The 17,330-nt window shown below is 45.6% G+C and overlaps 1 protein-coding gene across 2 annotated transcripts in view; it reads right to left on the reverse strand.

Moving 5' to 3' along the window:
• CCDC93 (coiled-coil domain containing 93) overlaps positions 1-17,330 on the reverse strand; it is a 2,015,088-nt gene that overhangs the window by 970,696 nt on the left and 1,027,062 nt on the right. The gene's annotated exons all lie outside the window — the stretch shown is intronic.

The following is a 17,330-nucleotide window of genomic DNA, read 5'->3' on the forward strand; positions in this document are numbered from 1 at the left end:
AGTGATTCATTGAATTGTTTAAGAGTGTCTTCACCTTCTGTCCAAATCAAAAAGATGTCATCAATACAACGCAGGTGTGTTGGTGGTTTCAGAGATTATTGTTGTAAGAACTCTTGTTGGAGGTCTGCATGAAGATGTTCGCATAATGAGGTATCATTTCTGTGCCCATGGACATTCCGGTCTTTTGAAGGAAGTGCATCCCATTGAAGCAGAATAACAAAAGACTTACCTCTCGGGAATGTTTTTTTCTGACGGATGTTCCTGCCACGGATTCCTTCTCTACGATATCTCTATCCTAGCACAGCTGTTCTCCAGAAAAGTTTCCGGTGCCAGGTGCAATGGTATACTAGCTCCTGCAAGTGGGGCAGGTAGGGAGGGCGATGAGGAATCCATGGCAGGAACATCCATCAGAAAGAACATTACCAAGAGGTAAGTAATTTGTTCTTCTAATGGATTCTGTCCTGCCACAGATTAACCATCTATGATAGACTTGCAAAGCAGTATGTAAATGTGGAGGAGGGAGGAAGCAAGGACGTCACCTGAACAAGAAATTCTGTAGGACTGCCCTACCAAAATGGGCATCCTGAACCCGCAAGGAAATCCAAGCAGTAATGCTTAGCGCACTTGTGCAGGGACGTCCACGTTGCCGCCTGGCAAATATCTATGACAAGGACCCTACTCTGCAGGGCAGAGTTAGCAGCCACTCCTGAGCTCTGAGACACTCAGGCACATCCTTCCCAGCTGGATAGCAGCATTCTGAGATGCAGCGAATGATCCACCTAAACAGAGTATGTTTGGTCACAGCCCTGCCAGCACAAGCACCAGCGTAACCAAATAAAAGATGGCCATCTTTCCTAACCTCTCTAGTACGAGAGACGTAAAACTTAAGGGCCCATACCGGGTCCTCCTGCTGGAATCATTCCTCTGCAAGACCACCTTCGGCAGAAAGGAGGGTCCCACTCTCAATGTCACCTTCTCTTAGGGAAAATAAAAATGGGGAGGAAAACAGACAATGCCTGGAGCTCACTCACCCATCTCGCAGAAGTATGGGCATCCAGGAAAATCACCTGAAGGGTGAGCAATCTAATAGAACAGGAAGGCCGGGGCTCAAATGGGGCACCCATAAGAAATGGTAATACTAAAGTTAAGTCCCACGCCACAACTCGTCTGGGAGGATACTGCTTCACAAGTCTCACAAGAACTGCATAACAGTGCAGATTGTGAAAAACAAGCCCTGTTCAGACGACTTCTTGTACACAGAAATTGCAGCGAGGTAACTCTTCACAGTGCCAATCTTCTGGCCCGCTTTGGCCAAGGAAAGCAGAAAATCCAACGCCGGGACAGAGGACAGGATAAAGGATCCAGGTCCCTCTCCCCGCACCAAATAAACAATGTTTACCACCTTCAGGCATAAATGGATTTTGTAGTGGGTCTCTGTACGGAAAGGCACACGTCGAGGATGTCGTACAACAATTCCCACTCCTTGTATCTCAGCCTCTCAGTATCCAAGCATGATGGTTCAGGCTGCTGAGATTTGGGTGGAAAACGGCCCCTACGAACGGGAGAGCAGATCCAGTCTCCTCGGAAAGCACCAGGGAAGGTAGATGGACATGTCCAGCAACTCCGGAAACCACGCTCTCCATGTCCAGTGTGAGGCAATCAGGATCATCCTGGTTCTGAACAGGCATATTCTCCTGAGAACCAGCAGAATGACAGGGATCGGCGGGAACGCATAAGGAGGTGGAAAGTCCGCTCGGCTGTCATTGTGTCTCCCAAAGCTCCATGACGAGGAAATTCCCTGGTTAACTTACAAAGAGGAATCCACATTTGGAACAATTTTCATTTTAATGTTGCTTTTGGATACAATTAAGGAGAATGACTTTTGTTCTTCTAAAAGAGTCACTAAAAGGGACAACACAGCGAAAGTTAACTACAATTAAATCAGTGTTTATTATTAATACAAACAATTAAAGAAAGGAGAACCAGAGACCAAAATCATACATCAAAGTTAATCTGGGTTTGTTAGAAGCACATATATAATGAGACATACATGTATATTGAACTGATTCTGAATATGACAATAGAAACAAATAGAACCAGTAAAAGAAAGAACACATTAAAAAAACTAAATTTATAGAACAATGAATTCTCAAGGAAAAGAAACAAAAGAGTAAAGTAATCTTGGCAATCATCTAACAAAGTTTCCTGATTTGCATAGTGGAAATATTCCTACTATTAAAAGCAAAAATCAGGGTATTATTTTATATTAATCCTGATGGGGTATAGACATTTGTTTCTAAATTATGGACATGTTCAATTTATGGACATGTCTATTGATCTGCCAAACTGCATACGTGTAATGATTATAAATCTAATACAAATTACACAGTGCTGCACAAGAAATACTGTTGGAGCAAAATCCAAAGTAGGGGGGATGTGCACTGGAAACACGTTTCGGCTTTGCCAAAATTGGCAGCATCAATATTCAGCCTTCCTCAGGGCGAAGGAACTACTTGTCCCTACGTGAGAGGGAGGCAGAAAGGAGATACGTATGTGTATCAGTGTAGTGTGTGGAATACCGACACTCTGCTGTTTTAAAAAAACAATCTTAAACCAATTAGACTGCCTAAAATTAAAAACTCAAGAGAGTCCACTAAATACTCACCCTGTTGTTTAGGTAGGGATGAGAAGGGCGTGTGACCTCTATTTCGTATGTACAGAGTCGCATGTAGTGTTCAGACCAGGGGCCACTCTCAAGAACACTTCTGCATCGCAGGAGAAAGAAGGTAGCTGTAAAGAGTGTTATGTTAAGAACAATATGAATTGTGCTGTTGGTGATTGGTTCACCAAAACAAAAGGAGAGGGAGAGAGGTGAAGGTAAATAATTACCAGTTCTTGTGTCCACAATTGGATGCCTTAAGAAATAGGAGTCCTGGAGTGGTCGAGCCAAAATCGGGGCCTACTTGTCACTGACCCAGGGGTATTGGATAGTATCGCACGTGTGAAATGGGAATCTGAAATAGACAGAAGCACCCTGGTTGAAAATAGGGTCTGTATTTGCCGTCCACCTGTGTCTGACTATGGCTGATATACCTTAATGCCCAGGCAGTGCTGCATGTAACAATGAAGTGTGTGCAATCAAACTTCAGAGACAGCCCTGTCAACAAAAGTAAAAAAGCAGTGACTATGGTGTCACGCACCGGGCAACACTGCATCTGTAAGGATGTATTCCATATGTGGTACATGCTCATTTCGAGGCCATGGCCAACATGCAGGGGGGAGTGTAAGTGGTGGGACATGCATGGGCTATTGGACACAGATGTTCCTTCCTTGCAGTTAGTAATATCCTTATTTTTTCGGATAGTTGTGTGTTCTCCCTTCCTCGTAGAGGTAAGGAGGACGTGTAGGCTTTTAAGGGCCCAAATGCTGGGAAGGAATGCCGTGCATCTGAGCAAGAAAGAAGCAAAGAAAGCTCCATGAAATGGCGGCATTAAATGTCGAGAGCAAACTGTGTTGCATGAATCAGGCCTATTGCTTACCTTCTGGGATCTAGTCAAAGCCGTGCCCGAGTAGCTGCTGGAAGTGGAGGACAGCTGCTATGGGATCGGGTGCGAGTGCCCGCTGCCGCTCGCAAATGAATGCGAGGCGTTCTGGTGCATGTGCGAGGTCCGCGTTGCAAGTGAAGCATGGACCGTCGCTATGGCTACCTCCCAAACTGCGTGGCCGGCCTGTACCAAAGACTGATCGACTGGTCGACTGGAGGGGGGTTGGAAAGGGCAGAAGTCTAGACATTGGAGCTGCGGGAGGGGTGCTCCCATGTGTCAAACGCATATGGATAAGGGCTGGTGTCAGCAAACCCGTCACGTGTAAATCGGGTGCTGCAAAAGAAAACAATGTGAAAAACATGACTATAGATCGTGGTTCCCAGATGGAGGAGTACATCAATCGGGGCATAGTGGTTAGGTCCCATGTTGCCTGGTTGGAGGGGTCACCATGGCAACTAGTTGAGCATCTGAAACGGCAGGAGCGGCGTGAGGCTCTGCAGGTATGATGTGCCGAGGCAAAGTACCTGCTAAAAAGGGTTCTGGTAGGGGAAACACTAAGGTGAGGGTCAGCGTCAGGGGGGAAGGCAACCCGTTGGTTACTCCGGGGTGTCCCATGAAGGAGTGGGACAGGTGCATGGAATGCTAGATGCTGTAGTTCAAACAAATGACTGGGTGCAGAGAAACATGCCACGCAGAGATAGGCCCTAAAGTTGGTCAGAAGGGTCGTCTAGAGAGTGAAAAAACGAAGGACAGCACAAAATTGATGATGTATAAGGAGATATGTAGCCAGGAGATGCAATAATGACATGCCCCAGATGGTCTTACATACAGATTGCATCTCAAAGGTTGCTTTATGGTCGGCTACAGGAAATTGTCAGTTTAAATAGACCATACACATTCCTCATTGAGACCGTTGTCGAAAGTATCTAAACAGTGAACCCATCTTGATTCTTTTTGAAGGAGGCTCCTTGTGATGTTAGTGGGACTTCCAATGGTGTCGACAATCGACTACACCATGTCATCTGCTGTGTGGTGTGCTTCAATGTAGTGTGATACCAGGGGTGCTGTCAGGTTCGTGCACCCAATTCTTTACCTGTGCTCACATATTCATACATGGAGAGGTCTTTGTGTCACACTTCCTGTTGGCGCTGGAAGCAAATAGGGCCACTTAAGGAGTTCCCAAAAAAAAAGATCACCACCTCCAGAACTTCCTGACCGAGCTCCCTCGTATGGGAGGCCGAAGTCTGTCTACTCAGGGCATCCTTTGTGACATTCTCTCATCCGGCCAGATGAGCTACCATCAGAGAGGCACTGTTCTCCAGAGCCCAGAACCACAGTCTCATTGTTTCTCTGCACAGAGGCAAGTCCCCCAAGCCGTCCTGTTGGTTGAGGTAGTGCATGACCACTATGTTTTCTGTCAGGATCAGCAGCCTTGAGTTCCACAGAGTGGAGGAAAGTGACCAGGGCCACCCTGATCACCCTCAACTCCAGTAAGTTGATGTGTTTCCAAGATTCCACAGTAGACCACACATCACTCATTGTCACATCTGACAGGTGAGCGCCCCAGCCGGTCAAAGATGCGTTCATGACCAGTGTCGCCTGAGGCCAAGGCTGTTGAAACAATGCGCCTGCTAGAAAGTTGTCCCGCACGGCCCACCACAAGAGATCCTTGGCCACATGGTTCCAGACCTGTCTCGAAGGTCCGACATGTGGCTTTGGAACTGCAACCATTGGCAACAGAGAAGCCACTGAAGCGATCTCTTTCGCAGCCTCGTCTGCAGCACCACAAGGATGAAGGAGGCCATGAAGCCCAGAAGGTGTATGAAAGCTGGGGTACAGACTTCTTCCTGTGATTGGAGGGCATCGACCATCTGAAAGATGTTTGCCACTCGATCCGCGGACGGGAAAGCCCTGTCCAGAAGAGTATCCAAGGCAGCCCTGACGAATCGGAGAAACTGGTACGGCAGAACCTGAGATGTTTAGAAATTCAGGGAAAAGCCCAAGCTGTGTAATAGAGTGCATATGCAGAGTAGATGTTCCCACGCTATCTCCGGTGAGCAAACTCAGATGAGCCAGTTTGCTAGGTAGGCAAAGACATGGACGCCTTCTCTCCTGAGGCAAGCCGCTACCACTGCCAGCAGGTTGGTGAAGACCCAGGGTGCCGACGAAAGATTGAATGGTAGGACATTTAACTGGTAATGCTGTTGGCCCACTGCAAACCTCAGGTACTTCCTGTCCTTTAGATGAAATGACACATGGAAGTAGGCGTCTTGAAGATCCAGGCAAACCAACCAGTCCTGCAGGTCGAGGGCTAGCAGGATCTGGGTTAGAGTAACCATCTTGAACTTGTCCTTACATAAGACCAAGTTCAGCAGCAGAAGATTCAGAATAGGGTGCAAGCTTCCGTCCTTCTTTGGCATCAGAAAATAGGTGGAGTACCACCCCCTTCCTCATTCTGAGCACGGAACCAGTTGAATCGCACGTCTCATCAGAATCGGACAGACCTCCTCTAGAAGGATGGGATCCGGAGACAAGGGGTTGGCTAGGGGACCGTGGTCCGCAGGGTGCTAGAGAAATGGGAGGCACTAACCCTGACGTATGACCTGTAATGTTCAAGCATCAGCCATTTTGTGCCAAACAAGGAAAGCTTCCCTCCCACCAGTGACGGGTGGTAAAGTCTGTCACTGAGGTTTGACGCCCTGGGGTGCAGAGAGAACAGCGGCCGCTGCAACACCTCCCTTTTGGGTACCCCTTCATCTACCTCTCAGGTTGTCCAAGACCCCTCTGGGTGAAGGCGGGAAAGGGGTGAAAACTAGAAGAGGACTGCGTGGAGGGCTTAGTAGTTGCCATAGATCACTGGGCTTTCTGGAGGGCGTTATCAGCCTTCACTCTGAAAAAAGGTTCTGTCTGTCGAAAGGAATACCTAACAACCTTGTCTGAATGTTGGCCAACCTTGTCTGAATGTTGGCCGCAGAACCTGATGTCCATAGCCAAGAATGGCACCTGACCACTGTGCTAGTGGCCATGATTTGCCCATGCAGTCTGCCTTGTCCAATCCAGATTGCAGCATCTGCAGTGCCGCCTCCTTGCCGTCCTAGACCAAGGATAGAAACCCATCCCTCATCTTCTGCTGCATTGACTATGGAAGACAGCCACCGAAGGAGAATTTTGCAATGGCACACAAGGGGTTCAAGGCCCGCAGCGCTAGACTGCCTGATGCAAACACCTTCTTGCCCCACGCGTCAAAACTCTTACTCTCCCTGTCCGGTGGAAGGTTCGGAAAGGTAGAGTTCTTCAGGCTCGCGCTCGCAGCCTGAACCACCAGGCTTTCAGGTGAAGTGTGGGCGGAGAGGAAAGCTTGGTCTGATGAAGCGGAATGATGCTTCTCCGCCAGATCCCAGTCCACTGCCGAAACAGATGTAGGTTTCTCCCACACTTCCAATAATACCGGATCCACCACTGCCACATTACAGGACAGGGGCGTTTCCTTCTTTGAGGCATCATTCCGAATGTCACAGAGTTTGTATTGAACTCTGGACCTGGTCAGCGAGGAGAGCCCCAGAGTATCAGCTACCTTAGCCATCAGGCGCTGGAAGGCGGCCTGAGGCTTACCTGAGGTGGGAGCTAGTCCAACTCAGGGGAAGTGCCTAGGCCGTTGGATCCTTGCAGGTAGTCTGCCATATCCAACATGTCTTCACTTCCCTCATAAAATTCCCCCGGGAAGGCCCGTCATGAGGAGAAGGGGGCAGAGAGGGCTAACGGCCCTGGGCCTCCTGCTTGGGAAGGGCCTTTGAGCACACTCTCGGCACCTAAGTGGAACGCAGCACAGATCATCCGAGGTCTTTATTGACATGGGGAACGGTGCTGCCTGCCTGTGGTCCCGTCCCCTGCAATGATTTGTTATGTTTGTATGAGGAGCTGTTTGGCTCCACAAAAAAACTGAGAAATAACGAGAGACGGCGGGGTTCAGAAGTGAGCTCTGCCGCCTCTCATTACAGTGCCGAAAGCATAGACACGCTGAACAACAGGAGAGAAGGCCTCTTCTGATAGTCAGTATGTTCACGTTGTGGAGACCAGCAACATGAACATGCTGAATGACAGAAGAGGCCTGTCAGGCAGCATATCTACATGCAGGAGAGGAGGGAGGGGCATCCAGTGATCCTGTCGCTGCATGAAGGCACGCTAAGTGTTTTGTTTTAAAATGAAGTGTGTGTGTGTGTATATATATATATATATATATATATATATATATATCTCAATTAATCAATATGTTTATTTCGGAAACACAGTACAAAAAAAATTAAAAACATCTCAATATTCCAAACATTCCCTTTTAGAAATATATTGATCACAATGTAAATCACTTCCAAGTTCATGTGAATGACAACAATAACGAGTTAAAAACTATTACCAAACATGGGATCATACTCATTTGAAGAAATCACTATAGTCATAGAATGATGATAAAAATAAGCTAGACACTCATTGTCAAACTACCCCAGACATTCACATACTACATATAAGTAATAGACAATTTTTGCTCCAAATCTGTGGCTTCAGAGTGAAGAATTCTCCCCTATAATCCCAGAAGGTGGCAACTCCCACTCACCCCCAGCCCTCGCCATCCACTAGTGGTCATCAAAGCACGTCTGGGGTGAGAGACATGATGGCGAACGCCTGCAGTGACTGAAAGGTGACTGAAAGGAGCCCTCCAAATGTTTATTTGTGGTACACTCATTAATCTGACTTTTCACAAACACATCACGTCAATAAATATATTTACACTCGCATATATAAATAAGAAATAATTTTCAAATTCAGAACAGTCAAGCACAGCTAAAAACTAAAGATACATTTTTAGCTAATTAAACTCCTTTAAAAGCTGTACTACCTCCCATGTAAGCAATGTTTCATGGCCTGAGCACATCCTGTCCCAGAATGACTGGGTCCCAAACCACCATACCCTATCCACAAATCTTGAGAAATGTTTCCACTTCATTTACCCTTTGCCCTGACACTAATATGCTGCAGGGTTTCGGTGCCAGAACTGTCACAGCGGCTGCACAGGTTATCAGGATTCTGTTCTTTATATCTAGCGCAAAGTATCTCCCGGAATCGCAAGAAATCACTTCTGTGTGATGAACTTGATGAGCGTCTCAGGTAAGCAGGCAAAAAGCCCTGTTTTTGTCATGAAGAGACAGGGATTTAGATAATACAGAGGCATGCATCTCGGCTATTATTCTGATCCAATCTGCTCTTTTGAATAATTCTTTAGCATGCATTGGATTGTCAATAAGATCACTAACCCAACGCTTGCATGCCTGCAGTATTTCCAAGGCATATGACCTAAGAGCATTCAAAAAATGATTAATAGTCTCCTCCATTAAGTCTTTCACATCCACATATAATGGGTTCCGGTGAGGGACTAAAATTAGCCTAACCAGGCATAGGATCCTCCACTCACCATGGAACCAAAGGGATAGCAAACCCAGTTGATACCTGAGGCAGCATATTGGTAGTGATTGTGGGAGAATGAGGACGTACTTTCACAGTTTACTCTCCAGGCGATCCCAGTCTAAGGTTTTGATGACTGGGTTTACCTCTAACCCATATATTAGATATGGTATTACCTTACCTTTATAGAATTTTATCAGGGGGGATCACAGAGAATTTGCAGAAACCATGGTTTATTTTCTTCGTGTGGCAGCCCAGAAGAATCAACTTACCATCCAAGGATTCTCTCAAATATTTCTCGGATGGATACGACCTGACATTAAAACCCAAGTAGAGGACCTCCTTTCCCACCGGTATCACTAGGCCTTATAGCCTACGCTGAAACGGAAGGTCCTTCTTCCCTGGCCACTTGAAGACTCATTTTTCGATTTTGCCGGATTGATTTTAAGTTAGTTAGCCTTAGTATACTCCCCTAAGGCATCCAGCAAATGCTGTAGTCCCACGGGGCGTAGTCGGCAACACGACATCATCAGCAGAGGCCATCCATTTTATTTTTGCTGATCCCACCATCGGGCTCACCAGACCACACTCAGTCAGATATTTTGATATATCAGCCAGGTAGAGGTTATGCACCCCTGCCTCACTCCCCCTCACTGTTTCAGGAGGAGCTGATATATTACCCAAGAGATCCAGCCTCACCTTCAAGTATGAGTGATCATGGAGCTCTACTTTCAACGCTAAGAGTGGGTCAGGGATACATCACTGTCTACGTTTTGACCATAGATGGGCTCTATTCACTATATCAAACGCCTGTGACGGATCCACCCAGGCCCGATACAGAGAAAGACCCCTTCCTAAATGACTTGCTCGACACTGTGCTGAGAATCAGGCCATTCAGTGTTGTGGATAGGCCATGGTGGAATCCTGTTTGATACTTAGAAAGTATGTTTTCAGTATTACTCCACTGCTCCAGGTCTCTTAACACCAATCCCGCAAATATTTTACTATCATCGTCTAGTAGGGAGATCAGGTGGTAGTTTATAGGATCCGCTCGTTCTCCCTTACTGTATATGGGTATAATTATCTCCACCCACCAGGAGTCGGGAAGAGTCTTTAACCTAATTATCTCCTTAAAGAGATGGAACAGGATGCTAGACCAGATTGGAATGTCAGATTTTAATATCTGGTTCACCTGACCATTCTGTCCAGAAGCCCTTGAGGACGAGGAGTTCTTTATGAGATCTTTTATACTTTCTGGAGTGAAATTCAATTCCCATGTACCCTTATCAATGAGAGATTCCTGGTCCACCCCCCCATGAGGCATATAAAGATGCAAAATGATTCCTCCAGGCCGTTTCCCGAATTACTAAACTTTGAGAATTGCTCTGGCTCAGACCGTTACCATTGACCAGTGACCACAAATTCCTTGAATTGGCCTTATTTAAGGCCTTAAGCATCGTCACATCATCATTTTGCAAACGGATATGATTGTTTGACCTAGAACAATTCCTGTATCCCATTCTCAGTTTTCTGCTTACTATGCTGTACTCGGTTTTATTTCAGGATGATTGTTTTAGACTCCTCAAAGCACTCCTCAGTTGTTCTTTTTTGGCACATGACTCTTCATCAAATGTATGTGGATTCTTCAACTTCCCTTCCTCTCCAAATGGTCTCGGTGGATGGATACCCCACAAGAATTCAATGAATGTTCTGGGATTGCAGTGCAAGTCGAGTTCTGAATCTTTATAAGAAGTCACCAGACTGGACAGGTCCCTATTTAAACCCCGCCCCTGAACTTTACAACTCTATTTTTGGCGTAGTTAACTTCAACGACGAGTATAATCTTTTAACACCAATTGCGGTATAATCAAAGGATCCACAGAGCATAGTGTGATCACTCAAGCTCACATGCCTGACATTAAAGTGCACATACATGTCAAACAGGTCCCTTGATAAAAAATAAGTAGTCAATTGTGGAGCCCTGCACTCCTTGTGACCAGGTCAGGGCGGGGGGAACATCCCCTTGATGTTACCATTTACCATGTGCATATTCCAATTGGTTAGGAAGGTATACCATGGTTGGTCATTTAGTGTTGGATCTTTCGGGGGCCCTACAGCCGGTGATTAATACATTCAGAATTGAAATTTCTTATTAAGATTATACTAACTGACCCATAAGTCAGCTTGTTTTTATAAACACCTCGACAAGCCTCTCCAGGAATACTAAAAGAGGGGAACTGAAAGGGTTCCAATATATGTTGACTACCACAATGTACTGTTTGTTTGTTTGTTTATTTATTTGGTAATGCACACCAAACCGTTGGGTAGCCGGGCGCAGCAGTATACAAGAAATCTTAAGCTTATTACAATGTTTGACAAGAATATATGAAACACAAATATATATACATACAAAAATATGTACAGACATATATACAGGCACATGGCATAACTAGGAAAAAGTCTGGAACACTGTCCATCTAACAGATGGACATATATAATGAGGTAAATAGGTCAGGCTATAAATCTAAGTGTCACATATGGGCTAGGTAGGTCGGGATGCATGCTTGGTTATCTTAATATGGAGAAATACATGAGGCAAGAGGTATGGTGCGGGTTATGGTGGGAGTGGGTAGGGTATTGGTCAAGTTATGTGTCATTGGCCCGCAACCAATTGATTAACTTGGTGTCTGAATTTGGGGTATGGTTGTTCAGTTCTGAGGTCGAGTGGCAACTTGTTCCAGCATTAAGCAGCTTTGACGGGAAAGCTAGATCCTCCCGCGGTCGAGCGTTTAAACCTAGGAGTCTCAATTTTAAAGGAGTTAGCAGATCTTGTGGGTCACATGGAAGTTCTCCTCGCGATTTCTTCCATTAGATATGGGGGGGGGTAGGTTGTTCAGACATTTAGAGGTGGGGAAGCTATTTTGAGTAAAATTCTGTCCGTTATTTTTAGCCAATTAACCTCTTTCCTGAATTTGGTGACATGCTCTTTGTGAGGGATGTTTAGTGCTGCTCTCAGGGCATTGTTCTGCAGTCTTTACATTTTGTCTGTGATGTATTTGTTAGCTCCTGAGTACAGGGCATTACAGTAGTCTAACCTAGACATGATGAGAGCGTTAGCTAGAGTGATGCAGCTAGCGCTGGAGAGGTACGGTCTGGATGCGCGGATAAGTTTGCAGGTGTAAGTGGTGGAGGAGGCGAGGGAGTTGACCTGCTTTTTGAGAGTGAGGGAGGAGTCCAAATAGAATCCAAGGGTTTTAACGACAGGCATCACCTTGATAGGGTTGTTATCAATGCTGAAGGATGTGTAGTTTGGGGTTAGTTTTTGGATACTAGCTTCAGAGCCTAGGATTAGTATCTCCGTTTTATCGTCATTCAGGCAGAGGCCATGTGAGGCCATCCATGCCTGAATGAGGGTGTAAATCTTGTTCACCAAGGCTGAGTCTGTCTCGTAGTCGCCCGAAAGGGGTATGAGGATCTGGGTGTCGTCTAAGTAGTTTGTGTAGGTGACACCCAGTCTGTCCAACTTGTCAAACAAAGGCTTGGTGAAGATGTTGTACATGGTGGGGGAGATACAGGATCCTTGTGGGACACCACATATTATTTTGATGGGGTCAGCAGAGTAGGTGGTGGAGAAGACTTGCATAGTGCGATTAGCTAAGAAGGATTGGACCCAAGCTATGGCATCTCCGGTGAAGTTGGCGGCAGATTCGAGGTGGTTACATAGGACTGCATGGTCCACCAAGTCGAAAGCTGCCGACAAGTCCAGTAGGAGGAGTAAGGCTGTTTTTCCATTATCCTTTAGTTCCTCAATTTGTGTCTTGAGGTCTAGCAGCACTGTTTCCGTACCATGGAGTGGGCGGAAGCCAGATTGCTGTGAGCCAAGCATATGGTTGGCTTCCAGGTAGTCCTGGATTTGTATGTAGGCAGCTCTGTCTAGTAAAAATGTCACAGTGGTGATAGGTCTGTAGTTGGTGGGGATAGTGGGGTCTAAGGTTTGTTTTTTCAGTAATGGGAGGGCCCATGATTCTTTGAGGTTGGTGGGTACCGTATTGGATTTATAGGAGGAATTTATGAGCTTGGTAATGAAGGGAGTTAGGTCCCTAGCTGCGTCCTTTATTATTTGTGCTGGGCAGGAGTCGCCCTTGCAGTTTGATGGTTTGAGGGACAGTATTATTTTTTCTGTGTCGATTATGGAGATAGTCTTGAATCTGAAGGGTGCCTTAGACTTATTCTCTTGAGGTTGGGGTATTTGTTGGACCGAAGGTGACAGTGTGGCCTTTTTTTTTTTGCAATTTTGCATTGAAGCGAGGACATTTTGTTAGAGAGGGCATTTTGTATGTTGGTGCACCAGACTTTGTTTTTGGGGGCATTGTCTATGGGTTGAATAGGGGATTCCAGTTCACGGAGGATGGCGAATAGCTCTTTAGTACTAGAGTTAGCTTTCATGATCCTGTCGTTAAAGGTGTTGTTCTTAGTTTTGATTATTTCTTTTTTGTAAGATTTGGCAAATTCAGTTAGGTTATTTTTGTTGTCTACGGTGGGTGAGTGGCGCCAGATAGATTGGAGCTTTCTTTTTTGTAATCTTAGAGATTTCAAGTGGGGCGTAAACCAGGCATTTAGGTGGGCTGCTTGTTTAGCTTTGCGTAGTTTGATTGGGGCAGTTGTCATAGCATCATTGAAAGTATTTACTAAGGCGTCAGGGTTGTTGCTTTCCAGTCCAGATATGGCTGGAAGGAGGAGAGGGATGATATTTTCAGCAGTCATATCCTTCTTGCTTCTAGTCGGGAGCGGGTGAACCATATTGTTGATTTTGGGGCTCAAGAGATCTAGTGTGGTAGAGACAGTTATTAGCTAGTGATCAGTCCATGTTTGTGGAACAATATCTGTAATGCTGATATTGCAGTTTAGTTTAGATACCCAGTCGAGGGTCCTTCCTTTGGTGTGGGTAGGGGATAGGACTTTTTGAACAAGCCTGTGGTCCTTGGATCAGGGCAGCGACTGACTGTGCATGTTTATTATCAGTTTCATTAAAGCCAAGGTTAAAGTCTCCCAACAGTAGGGTTTGGGAGCGGTCTTTGGTGTTGTTGGCTATAAGGCTGGTTAGATCGTCTTGAAAGGTGCCTAGTGGCCCAGGAGGTCTATATATCAGGTGGATTGAGAGTGTGTGATTATTAGAGAGGGGCATTTTGGCTGTGAGAGTTTCACAAGATGCGTAGGAGGCCGACATGGCAAGCCTGATGGGATGGGTAGATTTGAAGATGATGGCTAGTCCACCGCCACTGGCATTTGGCCTGTCAGCTCTGAGAATTTGGTAATTATCGGGCACTGCTAGCATTAGAGTTGGTCCTGCAGCCTCGTGAAGCCAAGTCTCGGTTATGGCTAGTAAATCCAGATTGTCGTTGTTTAGGATGTCAGCAATTTCTGTGGCGTGGGCTACCACTGATCTTGCGTTAATAAGGGATCCTATTAACGTCAAAGAGTTATTGAGTTTGGTTGTTTGATAAGCTTTAGGTGGTAAGGTATCTAGAGTTGTGCAAGTTTTAGTTGAAGTTTGAGTGCCAGTATAGGTGGGTTGCTTGACTAATCGAGACAGGTTTTTTGGCTGGGTCTTGGTACGTCTATTGGCATTATTCTGATGGTTATTTACAGGTTTATAGATGCTGGGCAGTCTGGACCTGAGTCTCAAATTTCTATCCTTAGGAGGGCTGGTGTTGATAGTAGAGGCCATTATACTAAGTATAGCGGCGATGAGGATTAGGATCAGGGTGACTTTGAGAAGGCAGGTAGGGGACATTTCTGTCTATGCCAGGAACAACCTAAGTGCTAGCGTCTGGATATTTTAGGTTGCGGATTCGTACAGTATTATGTCTAAAATACCGATGCCTAGTGCACTAATGACTAAGGAGTGCAGTGAACTAATATTCAGTACATTTAAGTTGTAGAGATGCAGTGAGAATGTTCAAGCATGCTGGCATCTAGATTCGATTTTGTCGAAAGAGGCCTAGAACACTAATGACTGGAGAGCACAGAAAGGGCTAGGACACTAGTGGCTAGGGAGTACAGTAAGCTAACATTCAGTACATTTAGTAAGCTAGCATTCATGCAGTAAACTAACATTCAGTACATGTCCTCATGTTTGCCTTTATTGCCAGGATCCCCAGGGTTTCTTTACTGACCACTTCTATTAAGGTGAAGACCGAATTTCGTAGGGCCGTCAAGAGACCACCCGTCCCCCCCCCCCGCCAGACACCCTTTTCCTTGGGCATGAGCCAGTTGCTCATTGATTGAGAATCCATCCACATCACATCTTGTGACCAACCAGGTCTCTTAGAGGGCTATTATATCAAAGTGATTAAATAGTACCTCTCTAGTAGCTCTGTTTTTGAAGGAACTAGAACCTCTCGAGTTACATCCAATCAGTTTAATGTGCCGATTAGCTAGAGTGACTCCTCCTCCAGGCCTAGCTTTTGAAAAACCTGAGAAATAATCTCGGGAACCAAAGACCATACATTCTTTTTCGGCCCCACCGTTGGGGCATGGAGACTTTCGGAATACTTCTTTGCGTCCAGTCGCATAGTATTTTTTCCCATCCGTTTCCCTTGCTCCTGGATTGGCTCTGCCGAGATCATGAGGCTCTCTGTCTATAGGGCATGAGCAGCTGCCAAAATTGCTTCGGCCCCCACCCAGGATTTCAGCCCGAGTTCTCCAATCTGTATATTCCTGTGATCAGGAATAATGTATTTGATAGAGCTCTTCAACCACATGAAAAATTGCCGAAATTGCACTTCTATTAAGGGACCTGGGATTCTTCCACCCCTTGAGTCTTTTAGCCCACACTTTTGGGAGCTCAAACGGACGATGTACCTATGGGTACGCCTCCTCCCCATTTCTATCGCTTCCACCTGTCACTTACATTGTATTTTGAACAGGAATACCGACTAGCGTGAGGGATTCAGTGCATTTAGCTTGAGTACTTTTGGAGACACCCCACAATTGGTTCTAGAACTATTACTGGCCATATACTTGGGGGTTTCACCTGCGCCCCACTGAATTGATCAATAGTTTGCGTGTAACTACAGCTATGCACATCATTACATATAGTCTGTGTGCCTGGTTCAAGACCACCTGTGGAAATAAGGTGCTGAGCCAAAGAACTCTTGCCCCGAATAAATATAGGAGCCACGCTTAGGGAGGCGAGGGGGGGATCTGTTTGGACCTCCACTGTGGTTTTCACATTTCCTGGATTGGATACTAAGGGAATAGAGTCTAATTGACTTCCTTGTGTGTTAATCTTAGTAGAGCCCGCTGTGCCACCAGTTACTTTCAGAGTTTGAGCCTTTTGCTTCAAAGTTTTCCGAGTCCTCAGTATCTTAGGTGGATCACTGATATCTACCAATGTTGTCATAGCACAAACAAACTGAACAGAAGCCACATAATTTTTTAATGGAGTTTATGATTCGTTGTTTTCTTCTCCTCACCATTATTTTGAAGGTCAGACTGTGCATCACCTCTTTCTTTTCCTGTGGGATCTTCCATTGAGCTTGCAGGGTTGAGACTCCAGATCCAACTCTGTGACTTGCGCAGGTCGAGCTGGACCTGTGGCGACTTTGCCATGCTCAGATATATCCTCAGTGATTTGGGCTAAGCGTATGAATTCTTGATAATTGAGACTGGGAGTGGTGTATCATCCAATTCATTACTCCCTTCATCTCTACCATCAGGTTCCAAAACTACACTGACTTTAGACAGCTTTGAAACTTCCTCTGAAAAACATTTTACACTGCCACCAAGAGCGACTTGTGAGTCCTGTTTTACTAACCCACCGCCTTGTGAACCCATGATAATCAGTGATTGTTTTGTTTCAACTTTTAAGTCAGAAATCGCATCATACAAAGAGGTGTTAACAGCAGTTTTCAAACCAAAAATTTAGCTTTCACATTCACCGACTTCCTTTGTTAGCTCCAATAACAACCCAGCGTGTGACTGCACTTCACCACGCAGCAACTCAAACACTGTAACCAAGACAATTTAATAATTAATAATTATAATTTAAGACAAAATTCAATGCTGTTAATGTAATATTATTAGCCTCTTTCTGAGTCTCTCGGGGGGCCTCACCCCACTTGGTTTTCTAACAGTGCCTTTCTGGTGATGGCCACTCGTTCCTCCCCCCTATGAGCATCAGGCTCTCCTAATATTGGGGTCAGATGAATGCCTAGAAGAGAGGAGATTTGTGGAGTATTTGAATCAAAAGACTCAACTGGTGGTTGAAAGAGGGAACTGATTTAACTATCCCCTATCCCAAAGATGCCCATAATGTCCCCCATAGCC

This window comes from Ambystoma mexicanum, chromosome 9, assembly GCF_040938575.1.
Source record: "Ambystoma mexicanum isolate Mex_15411 chromosome 9, UKY_AmexF1_1, whole genome shotgun sequence".
Classification (NCBI taxonomy): domain Eukaryota; kingdom Metazoa; phylum Chordata; class Amphibia; order Caudata; family Ambystomatidae; genus Ambystoma; species Ambystoma mexicanum.